Raw genomic sequence first — 19,151 nt, 5'->3', positions numbered from 1 at the left:
TAACCACCCCAAATGCGAGTTTTTTAGAAAACGGATCTCGTATTGTGGCCACGTTATCGATAAAGAGGGGTTACATAAGTCCCCAGAGAAGATTGAGGCAGTAGTCAAGGCTCCAGCACCGGAAAATGTGTCACAACTGAGGTCGTTCCTCGGGCTGGTAAACTACTACCATAAGTTCTTGCCAAATTTGTCTACAATACTACACCCACTGAACACCCTACTGCAAACTGGGGTGCCATGGAAGTGGAGTGACGAATGTAGACGAGCTTTCCAGAAGAGCAAAACACTAATCACATCGAAAGAGGTATTGGCCCATTACAACCCGGCATTACCAATTCGGTTGGCATGTGATGCATCACCCTACGGCATTGGAGCGGTGCTGTCGCACAAATTCTCGGACAGCTCAGAGAGGCCAATAGCCTTTGCGTCACGATCACTAACCTCAGCCGAGCGTAACTACGCCCAGATTGACAGGGAGGCCCTCAGCCTAGTGTGGGGAGTGAAAAAGTTCAATCACTATCTGCACGGGCAGAAATTCACCTTGCTGACTGACCACCAGCCTCTTGTCTCCATTTTTAATCCAAAGAAGGGCGTTCCGGTGATGACTGCACAATGACTACAAAGATGGTCACTTTTTCTAGGGGCGCACCACTATGAGATTGAATATAAGGGCACGAAACAACATGGAAATGCTGATGTGCTATCACGCCTGCCACTGCCTACTGCGGAGGAAGCACCAGCAGTGGATCCTGTCGAAATATTCCATTCGACTATAGTTGAATACCTCACGGTAACTAACGCTTGTATCGAAAAGGAAACCCGAAATGATCCGACACTGTCTCGGGTATATGATTTGACGGTGAAGTGATGGCCAGCACATGGCGACCCACTGTTGCCAGCATTCTCGACAAGGAGAGAACAGCTGTCAGTGTGCCGGGGGACCTTGATGTGTGGAGCCTGAGTGGTAATTCCACCCAAGTTAAGGGATAGAGTGCTCAATGAGCTTCATGAGGGTCATCTGGGAGGGGTAAAAATGAAAAGCCTAGCCAGGGCTTATGTGTGGTGGCCGGGAATCGATAAACAAATCGAGGACCTGACCAAGAGCTGCTCAGGATGCCAGAAAGTCCAAAATGCACCATCACAGGCCCCTCTACATCCATGGGAGTGGCCCTCATCTCCATGGCAACGGGTGCATATTGATTTTGCTGGTCCATTCATGGACTCAATGTTTTTAATAGCCGTGGATGCGCAGTCGAAATGGCCTGAGGTGATCAAAATGTCCTCCACCACCACGGAGAAAACTATTGCAGTCCTACGGACCATTTTTGCCAGGAATGGCTTGCCAGAACAGATTTGCTCCGACAATGGACCACAGTTTGTGTCTGAAGAGTTCCGGAGGTTCTTGAAAAAGAATCGGGTAAGGCATTACACATCCGCCCCGTATCATCCAGCCACAAATGGATTGGCTGAGAGGTTTGTACAAACCTTTAAGAAGGCAATAAAGGCTATGTACAATGACAACATTCCGCTGCAGCACAAGGTGGACAATTTCCTGTTCGCCTACCGGAATGCGACACTTGCAGTCACCAACCAGGCCCCAGCCATGATGTTCTTTAACCGAAGGTTAAGATCTCGCCTGGATTTGCTCAGACCAAACGTACGAAGAGATGTTGAGAGTAAGCAATTCCAGCACATCCATGAGAAGCCAACAAGGAGCTTCAATGCAGGGCAACCAGTCTTGGCCCGCGACTACTGAACAGAAAAATGGCAGCCAGGAACGATATGCACACGGCAGGGTCCACTAATGTACACAGTGGACGTTGGGGAGAGCATCGTGAGACGCCATGCTGACCAGATCCTAGAGTCACAGGAACAAGTCAACCCCATGCCTCACCTATACGTACCTGGTGATGAACCCAACGTACAGGTCGCATCTACCCCAGAAACAGTAGCATCGGAAGCTGATGAACCAACCGACGACAGGGGGCCAGAATCGCCTCCGCACCAAGAGCAAGACACTCGGGAAAGGCGCTATCCAGAAAGGATCAGGAAGCCTCCCCAAAGACTGAATATATAAATAGACTATTTTCAGCTAAGGTTAGAAGTCACACAACACCAGGTTATAGTCCAACAGCTATATTTGAAATCACAAGCTTTCGGAGCGCTGCTCCTTCGTCAGGTGAAGTGGAGAAATGCATAAAGACACAGCTTATATAGTCAGAGAATAATGTCAGATGTTTACAGATAATCTTGCCAACTGCCATTTGTCACACCTCGGCAGAGAGATAATCACAGCAATCAAAGGTGTGAATGGTTTCCAAACAGGTCAGTCAGGAAAACATGACATCAAAGAACAAAGAGGTGGGGTCACAAGGGATCAAGTGTTAATTGTAATTAGTTTGATATTTAATTGTTAAATGAGTGTTATGGTACTGTTAATCTAAAAGGGGAGGAATTGTAATGTATATACCTTTAAGGGGGGAACTATGTTTTACAGCTCATGTATACTGCAGTACCGGCAGTGACCACACCTGTATATAGCACTGAGTAATAATCTGCACAGATCAGTTGCAGTGTGAGCCACGTTGAGTAAACACCTGTTGTACCGTTCTCCGCAGTCTGTGTCTTATTATACACGGACACAACTAACACACCAGCTGTATGTTGAGGCAGTGAAATCCCTTTCGGTTCAGGTACATGGCAGAGTTGACATGAGGCGCACGCAAAGCAATATGCATGCAGTCAATGGCACCCTGCTCCACGAAGAAGCATGCAATCCATGCAAACCCTCGTGCTCACTCAGCCTGCTTCTCTCTGGCAAGAGGGAATTAAATGAAGCCTTTTCTCTTTGAATAGAGATACTTATTGACCTCTATTATGCAACAATGCATTGCAAATATTGAGATGTTGCTAATATCTCCAGCAGCAGCCTGGAAAGAGTCAGACGCATACAAGCTTATAGCCACAGTCACCTTGACAACCACAGGCAATGTGGTCCTTGCCCTGCTCTAAGGTTGGAGTTGTGGCTTCAGCAGGTGGCAGATTTCACCTCCGATCTCCTTAATGAAGTGAAGACGTTTCAAACATTGGTCGTCGCTGAAGTTCAGGTAGGGGAATTGCTCCTTGAATACCCTGGTGGATATGGCCTCCTGCTGAAAGCCCTTCTCCTCCTCCTCCTACCCTCTTCTAGCAGAATGTCTTGCTCTGTGTGTCCTCTGCTCCTTCTCCCAGTCATGCTCGATTCCAAGAGGAAGGCCTACTAGTGCACCATGTATGGAAGCAAGTGGTTTGTGAAGAAGGCTTGAAGACAGCAAAAAGTACTTCAGCACCTGCCACACCACTGCCTGTAGAATTTTGAAACTTGAAACTGTAGTGTATGTGCTTTAAGTCAGAACTACTTTTTACAGCTCCTGTATACTGTAGTACCGGCAGTGACCACACCGGTATATAAGCTGTGCGCATGCCTCTGTACCCCAGTCTAGAGATTACCCTCCTCCAGTAAAGACCTGTTATTTGTTATGTACAGCATCCGTGTAATTATTTATCCACTGAACCACGGATCTAACAGTGGCGATGAGTGTTGATGCGAATCTAACTGCAACATAAAAAATAAAAAAAATAGTCGAGTCCAGGAACACGGGCGTCGACCGTGAGCAACCGCCCAGCAGTCAGGCAGAGATACAACTTCGCTGGGGAGGCTGTGGAGAGCCGGGCTTGGTTCCCCAGCCACAACGAGCAGTAAGAGACCGACGACAGGTCCAGAGCAGACCCTTCCCGAGCAGCAGCGGCTGGAGCCGACCGACGGCAGAGAGAGAGAGCCGGGCAGCGTCGACGGGGTAAAAAAGAGGGTGAAGAGAGCAGGGCGCAGCCGGGGGTTGATCACCGAGCGGCGTCGAGGAAAAATACTGCAAACCGGAGAGAGGGTAAGAAACAGCCGGGTTCTAGACTGAGCGGTGTCGACAAATATCAAGAGAAGAACGCGCAGAGCACAGCCAGGGATCACGGGCTGATCAGGGTCCGCGGGGCGAAGCAAGGGGAGACGCCATTGAGCCGCGGAGAAGCAGGGAGAGCGTGGGAGACGCCATTGAGCCGCGGAAAAGCAGGGAGAGCGCGGGAGGCGCCATTGAGCCGCGGAGAAGAAGGAAGAGCGCAGGAGACGCCATTTTGCGAAGCCGCAGAGGAGAAGATGGGCGAGCGTGGGAAGGAAGGAAAGCGCGGGAGATGCCATTTTGTGCCAGCGGAGAAGAAAGGGAAGCGCGGGAGGCGCCATTGGTGATAGTTAACGCACAACCAAGGGTGCCGAAGAGTGGCAGTATCTCTACGTTCGACAATGAAGTCGAAGATTGGGCGACATATGTGGAACGTATTGAGGTGTACTGCAGGGCGAATGAAGTGCCAGATGCTAATAAAGCACTAGTTCTGTTAAATTCCATGGGTGCAAAAACTTATGGGTTACTGCGAAATCTAATAACCCCAGAGAAGCCGGTAAACAAGAATTTTGAAAGCATAGTAGAAATCCTACAGGACCACTTAAACCCCACACCGCTGCTGATAGCAGAACGATTTAAGTTCCATAAAAGGAACCAACACAAAGACGAAAGCAATGCTGAGTACCTAACGGAACTGCGCAAGCTATCTAAATACTGCCAGTTTGGAGCGGGACTAGCAGACACGTTAAGGGACAAGTTTGTGTGTGGGCTACAAAGTGAAGGAACCCAGAAACGGCTTCTATCAGAAAAGGACCTTATGCTGGACAAAGCTTTCAGTATGGCAGTATCACACGAAGCAGCCGCAAGGGGCGCTGCAGAGATACAACGGAGACCGCAAGAATATGGCACCAACGAAATGACCTATGGAACAGGGAAGTGCTATCGCTGCGGCAGAACAACACATGACCAGAAAGATTGTTGGTTCAAGGACCAAGTGTGCAGACAGTGTGGGAAAGCAGGACACATAGCAAGAGTCTGCAGGTCTGGGAAGAAATCCAACAGTGAGAAATCTCCACAGGAGAAGTATAAAAAGGTATACCAGGTGATGGACAGTGGTTCAGATGAACAGAAAAGTGACACAGACTCCGGAAGCAAGGAGTTGGGTTGTCTGAAACTACATAATGTAACCAAAATGGAGGATCACCAGACTATCTGGGGTACACTCAAGATAGACGGAGTCCAAGTGGAAATGGAATTGGACACAGGGTCAGCTCTAACAGTCATAAATCAAAGAGACTACAAGCGGCTATTTTCACACATACCCTTGAAAGCTACAGAGATTGTCTTGAAGACGTATACGGGGCAAAAAGTCTACCCCAAAGGAAAAATAAGGGTGAAAGTGACATATAAAGGTCAGGAAATACCTAAAATGGATATATATGTATTGCCAAATGGAGGACCATCACTGCTAGGACGTGAATGGATCCGGAAGATACATTTAGATTGGCATTCCATACAGACACTGAAGGTGGAGGCCAAAAAGGATGACGACGTCACACCTGGACGACTGTCAAAAATGCTAACTGACGCAAAAGAAGTGTTCCAGGAGGGACTAGGAACACTAAAAGGAATAACAGCAACAATTAAAATAGAGGATTATGCAAGCCCAAAGTTTCTTAAGGCCAGACCAGTGCCTTATGCGATCAGACCAGCAGTTGAAGCAGAGCTGGAAGGGTTGGAACATTCAGGAGTACTGTCCAAAGTGGACTGGAGCGAGTGGGCTACACCCATCGTTCCTGTAATGAAGAGGTCGTTGAGTAATACGCCTGGGGAACCAAAGAAGGTCCGCATCTGTGGGGATTTTAAGGTGACAGTGAACCCAGTCCTTCACACGGTGCAATAACCGCTTCCACGAATTGAGGATATTTTCGCCTCGCTATCTGGTGGTAAACGCTTCACCAAAATTGATCTAGCCCAGGCGTACTTGCAAATGGAGGTAGAAGAAGCTTCGAAACATTACCTTGCGATCAACACCCATAAAGGTCTCTATCAATACAACCGGCTGGTGTTTGGAGTAGCCTCGGCTCCGGCTATCTGGCAAAGGGCAATGGATCAGGTCCTGCAAGGGATCCTAGGGACCCAGTGTTATTTGGACGACATCTTGGTCACGGGCGAAAATGACGGTGATCACCTCGCTAACTTGGAGAAGGTGCTCGCCAGATTAAAGGAATATGGGCTACGAGCTAATCGCCACAAGTGCGAGTTTTTCCAGAAACAGATCTCGTATTGCGGCCACGTCATCGATGAAGAGGGGTTACATCAGCCCCCTGACAAGATAGAGGCAGTAGTCAAGGCTCCAGCACCGGAAAATGTGTCACAACTGAGGTCGTTCCTCGGGCTGGTAAACTATTACCACAAGTTCTTACCAAATTTGTCTACGGTATTACACCCGCTGAACACCCTACTGCAAACAGGGGTACCATGGAAGTGGGATGACGAATGTAGACGAGCTTTCCAGAAGTGTAAAAAATTGATCACATCAAAAGAGGTGTTGGCCCATTTCAACCCAGCACTACCAATTCGTTTGGCATGTGATGCATCACCCTACGGCATTGGAGCGGTGCTGTCGCACAAATTCCCAGACGGGTTGGAGAGGCCAGTAGCCTTTGCGTCTCGATCACTAACCTCAGCCGAGCGCAACTACGCCCAGATTGACAGGGAGGCCCTCAGCCTAGTATGGGGAGTAAAAAAATTCAACCACTATCTGCATGGACAGAAGTTCACCTTGCTGACTGACCACCAACCACTTGTCTCCATCTTTAATCCTAAGAAGGGCGTGCCAGTAATGACTGCACAGCGGTTACAAAGATGGTCCCTGTTTCTAGGGGCGAATCAATATGAATTAGAATATAAAGGCACGAGACAGCATGGGAACGCTGATGGGCTATCACGCCTGCCACTGCCTACTGTGGAGGAGGCACCAGCAGTGGACCCTATCGAGATATTTTATTTGTCGATAATTGAACGATTGCCAGTAACAAATGCGGATATAGAGAAGGAGACCCACAATGATCCAACGCTGTCACGGGTATATGAATTGACGGTGAGGCGATGGCCAACACATGGTGACTCACTGTTGCCAGCATTCTCATCCAGAAGAGAACAGCTGTCAGTATGCCAGGGGACAGTGATGTGTGGATCCAGAGTGGTGATTCCACCCAAGTTAAGGGAGAGAGTGCGAAATGAGCTACAGGAAGGTCATCTGGGGGGAGTGAAAATGAAAAGCCTAGCTAGGGCTTATGTGTGGTGGCCAGGAATCGATCAACAAATCGAAGACCTAACTAAGAGCTGCTTAGGATGCCAGAAGGTCCAAAATGCACCACCACATGCCCCTCTACACCCATGGGAGTGGCCCTCCTCTCCATGGCAACGGGTGCACATTGATTTTGCTGGTCCATTCATGGACTCAATGTTCTTAATAGCAGTGGATGCTCATTCAAAGTGGCCTGAGGTGATAAAGATGTCTTCAACCACTACAGAGAAAACGATTGCAGTCCTACGGACCATATTTGCCAGAAACGGGTTGCCAGAGCAGATCTGCTCTGATAATGGACCACAGTTTGTGTCCGACGAGTTCCAAAAATTCATGAAAAGGAATGGGGTAAGGCATTACACATCCGCCCCGTATCATCCAGCCACCAATGGATTGGCTGAGAGGTTCGTACAAACCTTTAAGAAGGCGATAAAGGCCATGTGCGACGAGAAAATTCCACTCCAGCATAAGATGGACAATTTCTTATTAGCCTACCGAAACGCGACACATGCAGTTACCAACCAGACCCCGGCCATGATGTTCTTTAACCGAAGGTTGAGATCTCGTCTGGACTTGCTCAGGCCAAATGTGCGAAGAAATGTTGAGGACAAACAATTCCAGCACATCAACGAGAAGCCGACAAGGAGCTTCAATGTAGGGCAACCAGTCTTGGCCCGGGACTATCGAACAGAGAAGTGGTAACCCGGAACGATATGTACAAGGCAGGGGCCATTAATGTACACAGTGGATGTTGGGGAGAACATTGTGAGACGCCACGTCGATCAGATCTTAGCATCACAGGAATGCGTCAACCCCATGTCTCGAGTACCTGGGGATGAACCCGACATACTGGTAGTATCTACTTCAGACCCAGTAGCAGTGGAACCCGATGAACTACCCAATGAAAGGGGGTCAGAATCGCCTCTGCACCAAGAACAAGAACCTCCGGAAAGGCGCTATCCCGAAAGGGCCAGGAAGCCGCCCCAAAGACTGAATCTATAAATGGACTTTTGTTATTGAATGTACATGTAAAAATGTAATTGTTATTTGAATATTAAGGGGGTATTATTAATCTAAAAAGGGAGGAATTGTAGTGTATATGCTTTAAGTCAGAACTACTTTTTACAGCTCCTGTATACTGTAGTACCGGCAGTGACTACACCGGTATATAAGCTGTGCGCATGCCTCTGTACCCCAGTCTAGAGATTACCCTCCTCCAGTAAAGACCTGTTATTTGTTATGTACAGCATCCATGTAATTATTTATCCACTGAACCACGGATCTAACAGAAACAACTATGGAAAGCAACAAAATGTGTAGAATTGTAGCAATAACCAGAAGAAATAAACCAGCAACGAACCTGCAAGTAGTTGTTGATCCCTTTAAAGAGCACTGGTGGAGGGTCCTTCATGCTGCTTAATGCCATGTTCAGCTATGTGAGGATAAGTGAGGGCTGCGGCAGGCGTGCGGAGCTCCAAAATGGCGGCGTTGTCGTCAAATCAGCATTGCACACCGATTGATGCCATGATCTGCCTGCTCGCCATACTTCCGGCGGACGTTAAGTGCGCACGCTCTAACCCCTTTACCAATATGGCGTCTGCCGCATTTTGCATCAGAAGTGTGCATACGTGCCGTGAACACCATTTTGGAAACCTAAAGTGCTTCGTAGCAACCAAAAATTTCGCCCCCCGTGACTCTAATCTAGGCCCAGGGTCTGTGTTGTTATTTCACCACATTAACATTGGTTAATCACAACCCAGAGTTACCTATTTCATCATCACAGCTTGCTGATTTATCAGCTGTCATAACATTGGCCCTGAATTTGCAGTCGGAAGCTTCCCGCGGGGAAATGCCTCCGAGCCACAAATAAAATGCCCGCGTACCAAGTGGTCCGGGAGGTACGGAGAATCGCAGTCCTGGGCCTCTCCAGGTACCTGCGGGAAGAGGCCCATGTATCCAGGGGCGTAGGCGGCTCGCAAACAAACCTGGGATCACACGGGCCGTTCCAACGAATGACAGAAGGGAATCTCCATTTATACTTACGGGGATTCCATACGAACTGTTCTGACGAAGGATCATCGAACCGATGCTTTAACGCTGCTAAAGCTAAAGTGATAGAGGATTCCCACCTACATTCGCGACTCTTCCGATGCCCTCCATCACTTTAACAGTTTCCAGTTTCCTGGCCCCAACCGTCTCCTTTTCACTCTTGACGTCCAATCCCTCTACACCTCCATCCCCCACTAGGACGGCCTTCAGGCGCTCCGTTTCTTCCTTGAACAGAGGCCCAACCAGTTCCCATCCACCACCACCCTCCTCCGCCTGGCTGAACTTGTTCTCACATTGAGCAACTTCTCCTTTGACTCCGCTCACTTCCTCCAAATTAAAGGTGTTGCTATGGGAACCCGCATGGGCCCTAGCTATGCCTGCCTGTTCATGGGATATGTGGAACATTCTTTGTTCCAGTCCTACTCAGGTCCCCTCCCTCACCTCTTTTTTCAGTACATCGATGACTGTATTGGTGCCGTTTCCTGCTCTCGCCCTGAACTAGATAAGTTCATTCACTTTACTTCCAATTTCCACCCTTCCCTCACCTTCACATGGTCCATCTCCGACTCTTCCCTTCCCTTCCTCGACTTCTCCGTCTCCATTTCTGGCGATCGGCTTTCAACAAACATCCACTACAAGCCCGCCGACTCCCACAGCTACCTGGACTACACTTCCTCCCACCCCGCTTCCTATAAGGACTCTATTCCATTCTCCCAGTTTCTCCATCTCCGCTGCGTCTGTTCTGACGATGCCACCTTCCATACTAGTGCTTCCGACATGTCTTCCTTTTTCCTCAACCGAGGATTCCCCTCTATCGTGGTTGACACGGCCCTTGACCGTGTCCGTTCTATTTCCCACACTTCTGCTCTCACCCCTTCCCCTCCCTCCCAGAACCACGATAGGGTTCCCCTTGTCCTCACCTTTCACCCCACCAGCCTCCACATTCAACGGATCATCCGCCGCCATTTCCGCCACCTCCAACGGGATCCCACCACCAAACACATCTCCCCCTCACCTCCCCTTTCAGCATTCCGAAGGGACCGCTCCCTCCGTGACACCCTGGTCCACTCCTCAATCACCCCCAACAGCCCTTCTCCTTCACCTGGCACCTTCCCGTGCAAATGCAGGAGATGCAACACATGCCCTTTTACCTCCTCCCTTCCCACTGTCCAGGGCCCCAAACACCCCTTCCAGGTGAAACAGCGATTTACTTGTACTTCTTGCAATTTAACATACTGTATTCGCTGCTCACGATGTGGTCTCCTCTACATTGGGGAGACCAAACGCAGATTGGGCGACCGCTTTGTGGAACACCTCTGTTCAGTCCATAAGGGTGACCCTGAGCTTCCGGTCACCTGTCACTTTAATTCACCGCATAACTCCCACTCTGATCTCTCTGTCCTCGGGCTATTGCATTGTTCCAATGAAGCTCAAGGTAAGCTCGAGGAACAGCACCTCATCTTTCGATTGGGCGCTTTGCAGCCTGCCGGACTCAACATTGAGTTCAACAATTTCAGATAATTATCCCTGCCCCCATTTTTCATGCTGTATGATTTTTGCCATTCCCATTTGCAACATTTTATCTTTCCTGCCTCTTACAAAAGTACAGGGTGTTCTTTCAATTCCTTCCTCCCCTCCTAACCCCACCCCCCTGTCTCTGCACCTGCTTAATATCTGTTACATCTCCAGCTTTTTCCAGTTCTGATGAAGGGTCCCAGACCTGAAACGTTAACTCTGTTTCTCTCTCCACGGATGCTGCCTGGCCTGCTGAGTATTTCCAGCATTTTCTGTTGTTATTTCAGATTTCCAGCCTCCGCAGTATTTTGCTATTATGATAGGGGATTCTATTGTAAGGGGAATAGATAGGCGTTTCTGTGGCCGCAAACGAGACTCCAGGATGGTATGTTGCCTCCCTGGTGCAAGGGTCAAGGATGTCTCGGAGCAGCTGCAGGGCATTCTGGAGGGGGAGGGTGAACAGCCAGTTGTCGTGGTGCATATAGGTACCAACGATATAGGTAAAAAAGGTAGTACTCTCAGGATTGCTACCAGTGCCACGTGCTAGTCAGTGTAGAAATAGAAGGATATTTCAGATGAATACGTGGCTAGAGGAATGGTGCAAGGGGGAGGGGTTCAAATTCCTGGGACATTGGAACCAGTTCTGGGGGAGGTGGGACAGTACAATCTGGATGGTTTGCACCTGGGTGGGACCGGGACCGATGTCCTAGGGTTAGTTTTTACTAGTGCTGTTGGGGAGGTTTTAAACTAAAATGGGGTTCGAACCTGTGCAGGGAGACAGAGGAAAGGGAAGCAAGGATAGAAACAAAAGACAGGAAGGAGAAAAGCAAAAGTGGAAGGCAGAGAAATCAAGTGTGTAAATCAAACAGGGCCACAGTAAATAATAATTCTAAAAGGACGAAGCGTGTTAAAAAATCAAGCCTGAAGGCTTTGTGTCTTAATGCATGGGGCATTCGTAATAAGGTGGATGAATTAGCTGCGCAAATAGATGTAAACAGATATGATATAATTGGGATTATGGAGACATGGCTCCAGGATGACCAAGTCTGGCAATTCAACATCCAGGGTATTCAATATTCAGGAAGGACAGGAAAAAAGGAAAAGGAGGTGGGGAAGCATTGCTGGTTAAAGAGGAGAAATAGTAAGGAAGGATATTAGCTCTGATGATGTGGAATCTGTATGGGCAGAGCTGAGAAATACCAAGGGGCAGAAAACATTAGTGGGAGTTGCATACAGACCCCCAAACAGTAATACTGAGGTTGGGGATGGCATTAAATGGGAAATTAGAGATGCGTGCAAAAAGGGCACAGCAGTTATCATGGGTGACTTTAATCTACATATAGATTGGGCTAACCAAATTATTAACAATACTGTGGAGGAGGAATTCCTAGAGTGTATATGGGATGGTTTCCTGGACCAATATGTTGAGGAACCAACTAGAGATCAGGCCATCTTAGACTGGGTATTATGTAATGAGAAAGGATTAATTAGCAATCTTGTTGTGTGAGGCCCCTTGGGGAGGAGCGATCATAATATGATGGAATTCTTCATTAAGATGGTGAGTGAAGTAGCTGACTCAGAGACTAGGGTCCTGAATTTAAATAAAGGAAACTACGATGGTATGAGGCGTGAGTTGGCTAGGATGGATTGGGGAACGTTACTTAATGTGATATATAGGCCTCCAAATAGTAATATGGAGGTGAGGGAAGGCATAAAAAGGGAAATTAGAGAAGCGTGCGATAAGAGCACAGCTGTCATCATGGGTGACTTTAATTTACATATTGATTGGACTACCCAAATTAGTAAAAATTCTGAGGAGGAGGAATTCCTGGAATGTTTTCGGGACGGTTATCTGGACCAATATGTCGAGGAGCCGACTCGAGATCAGGCCATTTTAGACTGGGTATTGTGCAATGAGAAGGGACTTATCAGCAATCTTCTTGTACGAGGCCCCTTGGGTCAGAGCGATCATAATATGATCGAGCTCTCAGTCGAGATGGAGAGTGAGGAAATTGAATCAGAGACTAAGGTCCAGAACTTAAATAAAGGGAATTACGAGGGTATGAGATGGGAATTGGGTAAGATTGATTGGGTGGTGTTTCTGGGGGGATTGACAGTGGAGAGACAATGGCAAGCATTCAAAGATAGAATGGAAGAATTCCAGAACATGTTTATACCGGTTTGGCATAAAAATAAACCTAAAAAGGTGACTCAACCGTGGATAACGAGGGAAATTAGGGACAGCATAAAATCAAAAAAAAGGGCATATCAACTGGCAAAAAAAAGCACCAGACCGGAAGATTGGGGGCAGTACAGGATACAGCAAAAGAGGACAAAGGGATTAATCAGGAAGGGGAAAATAGAATACGAAAGTAAACTTGCAGCAAACATAAAGACAGACTGCAAAAGCTTTTATCGGTATATCAGGAGGAAAAGACTGGTAAAATCCCAAGTCGGTCCCTTGCAGTCCGATTCGGGAGAATATATAATGGAGAATAAGGAAATGGCAGACCAATTAAACTCATACTTTGGTTCTGTATTCACAAAGGAGGACACAAATAACCTCTCAGGAATATCGGCAAACATAGGGACTAATGAGAGGGAGGAGCTGACAGAAATTAGTATCTCTAGGGATATGGTGTTGGGTAAGTTGAGGGGACTGAAGGCCGACAAATCCCCGGGGCCTGATAAACTACATCCTAGGGTACTTAAGGAGGTGGCCCTGGAGATAGCAGATGCTCTAAGGATCATCTTCCGGAACTCCATTGACTCGGGAACAGTACCCGTGGATTGGAGGGTAGCTAATGTTACCCCAATATTTAAAAAGGGGGGTAGAGAGAAAGCAGGGAATTATAGACCAGTAAGCCTTACATCGGTTGTGGGCAAAATGCTAGAGTCCATTATTAAGGATAAAATAGCGGAGCACTTGACAAATGGGGAAAGGATCGGACAGAGTCAACATGGATTTGCAAAGGGTAAATCGTGTTTGACTAATCTGCTGGAATTTTTTGAGGAAGTAACTGGTAAAATAGATGGGGGAGAGCCAGTGGATGTGGTGTACCTTGACTTCCAGAAAGCCTTCGATAAGGTTCCACACAAAAGATTATCATGCAAAATTAAGGCTCATGGAATTGGGGGCAAAGTATTAACGTGGATAGAGAACTGGCTGGCGGATAGAAAACAGAGAGTTGGAATAAACGGCTCGTTTTCGGAGTGGCAGGCAGTGACCAGCGGGGTGCCGCAAGGATCTGTCCTGGGACCCCAGCTGTTCACAATATATATAAATGATCTGGATCAGGGAATTGGATGCAATATTTCCAAATTCGCTGACGACACTAAACTAGGAGGAGGGGTGGGCTCTGATGAGGATGTCAGGAGGCTACAGTGCGATTTGGACAGGTTGGGGGAATGGGCGGATACGTGGCAGATGCACTATAATGTGGATAAATGCGAGGTTATCCACTTTGGGGGTAAAAACAGGAGGGTAGATTATTATCTAAATGGCAATAGATTGGGAGATGGGGAAGTGCAGAGGGACCTGGGTGTTCTTGTGCACCAGTCACTGAAGGAGAGCATGCAGGTGCAACAGGCGATTAAGAAGGCAAATGGTATGTTGGCCTTCATATCAAGGGGGTTCGAGTATAGGAATAGGGATACCTTACTACAGCTGTACAAGGTGCTGGTGAGACCGCATCTGGAGTATTGTGTACAGTTTTGGTCGCCCCATCTGCGGAAGGATGTTCTTGCCATGGAAAGAGTGCAACGGCGATTCACCAGGCTGATACCTGGAATGGCGGGAATGACCTACGAAGAGAGATTAAATAGTTTGGGCTTGTACTCACTGGAGTTTAGAAGATTGAGAGGGGATCTCATCGAAACATATAAAATTATGGCAGGCCTGGACAGGCTGAATTCAGAGAGAATGTTTCCAATGGCCGGGGAGCACAGAACCAGGGGCCACAGTCTAAAAATAGCGGGCAAATCATTTAAAACAGAGATGAGGAAGAATTTCTTCACTCAAAGAGTGGTGAGCCTGTGGAATTCCCTGCCACAGAGGGCTGTGAAGGCTAATTCAATAAATATTTTCAAGAGAGAATTGGATATATTTCTGAAGGCTAAGGGGATTAAGGGTTACGGAGAAAAGGCGGGGACGGGGTACTGAACTGGTAAGATCAGCTATGATCTCAGACGAAGATCAGCCATGATCTCATTGAATGGCGGAGCAGGCTCGAAGGGCCGAATGGCCTACTCCTGTTCCTATCTCTATGTTTCTATGTTTCTATGTTAAAGGGTTGATGGTGGATAGGCAATGGTAAACATTTAAAGATCACATGGATGAACTACAGAATTTGTTCATCCCTGTTTGGCATAAAAATAAAACAAAAAGGTGACTCAACTGTGGCTAACAAGGGAAATTAGGGATAACATAAGATCCAAGGAGAGGGCATATAAATTGGCCAGAAAAAGCAGTAAACCTGAGGATTGGGAGCAGTTTAGGATTGAGCAAAGGAGGACAAAGGGATTAATTAAGAGGGGGGAAATAGAATATGAGAGTAAGCTTGCAGGAAACATAAAAACTGACTGTAAAAGCTTCTATAGATATGTGAAGAGAAAAAGATTGGTGAAGTCAAGCGTAGGTCCCTTGCAATCAGAATCAGGGGAATTTATGTTGGGGAACAAAGAAATGACTGACCAATTAAATACATACTTTGGTTCTGTCTTCACAAAGGAGGGCACAAGTAACCTTCCTGGAATGGTAAGGATGGGGAACATAGGGTCTAATTGAATGAAATCAGTATTTGTAGGGAAATGGTGTTGGGAAAATTGACAGCATTGAAGGCCGATAAATCCCCAGGGCATGATAATCTACATCCTAGGGTACTTAAGGAAGTGGCCCTAGAAATAGTAGATGCATTGCTGGTCATCTTCCAAAATTCTATAGACTCTGGAACAGTTCCCATGGATTGGAGGATAGCTAATGTAACCCCACTATTTAAAAAAGGTGGTAGAGAAAAAACGGGGAATGATAGACTGGTAAGTCTGACATCAGTAGTGGGGAAAATGCTAGAGTCCATTATAAAAATGAAATAGGAGAGCACTTGGAAAACAGTGACAGGATCGGACAAAGTCAACATGGATTTACAAAGGTAAATCATGCTTGACTAATCTACTGGAATTTTTTGAGGATGTAACTGGTAGAATAGATAAGGGAGAACCAGTGGCTGTGCTGTAGTTGGACTTTCAGAAGGCTTTTGATTAGGTTCCGCATAAGAGATTAGTGTGCAAAGTTAAAGCACATGTGATTGGGGGTAAGGTACTGTCTTGGATAGAGAACTGGTTGGCAGACAGGAAGCAAAGAGTTGGAATAAATGGGTCTTTTTCCGAGTGGCAGGCAGTGACTAGTGGGGTACCGCAGGGATCGGTGCTAAGACTCCAGCTATTCACAATATATATAAATGATCTAGATGAGGGTACTAGATGTAATATCTCCAAGTTTGCAGATGACACAAAGCTGGGTGTGCATGTGAGGAGGATGCCGAGAAACTCCAGTATGATTTGGACAGGTTGGGTGATTGGGCAGATGCCTGGCAGATGCAGTATAATGTGGATAAATGCGAGGTTATCCACTTTGGTGGCAAAAACAGGAAGACAGATTATTATCTGAATGGCATTAGATTGGTAAAAGGGGAAGTGCAACGAGACCTGGGTGTCCTTGTGCACCAGTCGCTGAAGGTAAGCATGCAGGTGCAGCAGGCGGTTAAGGCGGCAAATGGTATGTTGGCCTTCATAGCGAGAGGATTCGAGTACAGGAACAAGGATGTCTTGCTGCAGTTGTATAGGTCCTTGGTGAGACCACACCTTGAGTATTGTGTGCAGTTTTGGTCACTTTATCTCATGGAGAGAGTGCAGCGAAGATTCACCAGACTGATACCTGGGATGGCAGGAATGACGTATGAGGAGAGATTGGGTCGATTAGGCTTATATTCGCTAGAGTTTAGAAGAATGAGAGGAGATCTCATTGACCTTATAAAATTCTAACAGGACTAGACAGACTAGATGCAGGAAGGATGTTCCCGATGGCGAGGGCATCCAGAACCATGGGTCACAGTCTAAGGATAAGGGGTAAGCCATTTAGGACTGAGATGAGGAGGAATTTCTTCACCCAGAGAGTGGTGAACCTGTGGAATTCTCTACCACACAAGGCAGTTGAGGCCAATTCATTAAATATATTCAAGAAGGAGTTAGATATATTTCTTAAGGCTAAAGGGATCAAGGGATATGGAGAGAAAGCAGGGACAGGGTACTGAATTTGGATGATCAGCCATGATCTCATTGAATGGCGGAGCAGGCTCGAGGGGCCGAATGGCCTACTCCTGCTCCTATCTTCTATGTTTCTATGTTTCTCTCTCTACAGATGCTACCTGACCTGCTGAGTATTTCCAGCATTTTCTGTTTCTATATTAAAAATAACCTTACCTTATTGTACAGGTTTTTTAATGTTTAAATGATTGAAAAAATTTGTTTTTTTATGTTCATTTAAATTCTTACACTGGTAACAGCAGGCCTTACACCTGCTTTTACCAGGTGTTAGAATTTCATGGGCATTCGCTGGGCAGGAGTTGGGCTAACTCTCCGCCCGCGGATACCCTTTTCCCGGGGATGCGTTGGATCTGTCAAGAAGATGGCAAGTTCCGGGTTTTTGCGCATGTGCTTCGTGTATGAAAACCCAGAAATTGTGCGGCCCTTACGGGCATGTACACACCTTGTACCCACACATAGGGGCTGCAAATTACGGGCCAATTATATCAGGGCATAATGTGATTATTAACTCGATGCCTAAATGAGAAGATGCATTGCCAGATGTTTCATTTGTAAGTAATGAAACTGTGAAAATACTTAAGATATGTTTTCTGTCCTGTGTGTTTACAATTATTTTTCAAGCCACTGTGAACTTTGCTCAGGGTCTCAGCAGGGACACAAACATAGCTGAACGCAGAAACCTGAATACAAAGCTATCACCCCAAAAAGGTTTCCTGTACCCGTCGGATTTTAAAGAAGCAGATTTCTATCTTCATGTCCCTATCTGCAAGAAACCTCACAAAGTCCTGTCGTTGTCTGGATTGGCTATACTCATATTCCACAAAGACCTTTTGCCTGTGGGAACTGGCTTTGAATAATGCCCAGCCTGGACAGGATGAACGCCTCTTCCCTATGGTCGCCGCAAAGGCCCCAAGCCTCAAGAAATTAATTCTTGCTACTTTCAACCCTGATGGGTATAAATCTCTCAACACTGTTCAGAATTTTGGCACTAAATTCCAATTCATTAGCAGTCTCAGAGAGCCTGTAAAAATGGCTGGAGTAGTTCTGGAGTGGAGACTGGTCTTTTGAGATTGTTGTTAAAGCATGTTATTGAGGCAATGCAGGGAAAGCTTTATCTTCCATCTAGCCTGTGCTACACTTGTCCTTGAAAATGCCTGATTTTGCATTCAAAAAAAATATGTATACACACGTTTGTTCTTCATATGGGGCCAAATCAAATCATGATTCCCATTAAGAATTTTTTTTAGTATTGCTTTGAACCATATTACGCCTGCTCCTTATGCAAGAGAAGCATTTGTCTTTAGTCAAGGTTTTTTTTAAATAGCTTTTCTACCAGGTTTCACATTCTGTATCAAGTGCAAAAAAATGCTTCTCTGCTTGAAATGTCATGCATATTGCCTCTAGGGCCTTCCTATCAACTATAACTTTACTTCTTCTGAGATCGGCACAAAATTCCTGAAGCAGCTGAAATGAAAAAGGCTCAAGTCGCTGTCATTCATCATTGTAGTATTGATTGCTGAGAATAAGAAGTTGTCAAAGCGATCACATCAGACAAATACGAGCCTCTGCTTTCTGCCTTTGTGGAAGTAAGCTCTAATGGCTCAGTCTTTGGTGCCGGTCTTAAATAAAACTTGAGAACTATTACCTGCAAAACTCAGGAATATTAGTCCATTAGAGTACCTGATAAATACATTCCCTTCAATTTAACTTATGCTGTTGTCACCTAGAACAGAATCAGGACTGGAAGGCAACTTTCTAAATTCAATCCTCACAATCAGAACTTTCTCTCTGGTCTTATGGAGAAGGATTTATTTAAATATCTTTGCAAATTTTTGTAATGTCCTCTCCTGGCATTCCTCCCCATCCCCCTTTTTACTTACAGCAACCGGCTCGGCTCCTCAGAGAAGCACCCGACTCCCTTTCCCTTCCAATTGGTGAGCTTCCTATAAGCTTACTGATTGGATTTAAATGTGATCTGATCACGATGAAAGCAGTTACACAAAAATCCGTGAAGATGAAAATCT

The sequence above is a fragment of the Somniosus microcephalus genome, chromosome 8, assembly GCF_052327205.1.
Source record: "Somniosus microcephalus isolate GS21.2 chromosome 8, FLI_Smic_1.0, whole genome shotgun sequence".
NCBI classification, from domain to species: Eukaryota; Metazoa; Chordata; class Chondrichthyes; order Squaliformes; family Somniosidae; genus Somniosus; species Somniosus microcephalus.
The sequence above is the reverse complement of the archived record's forward strand: the minus strand, read 5'-3'. Positions refer to the sequence as shown.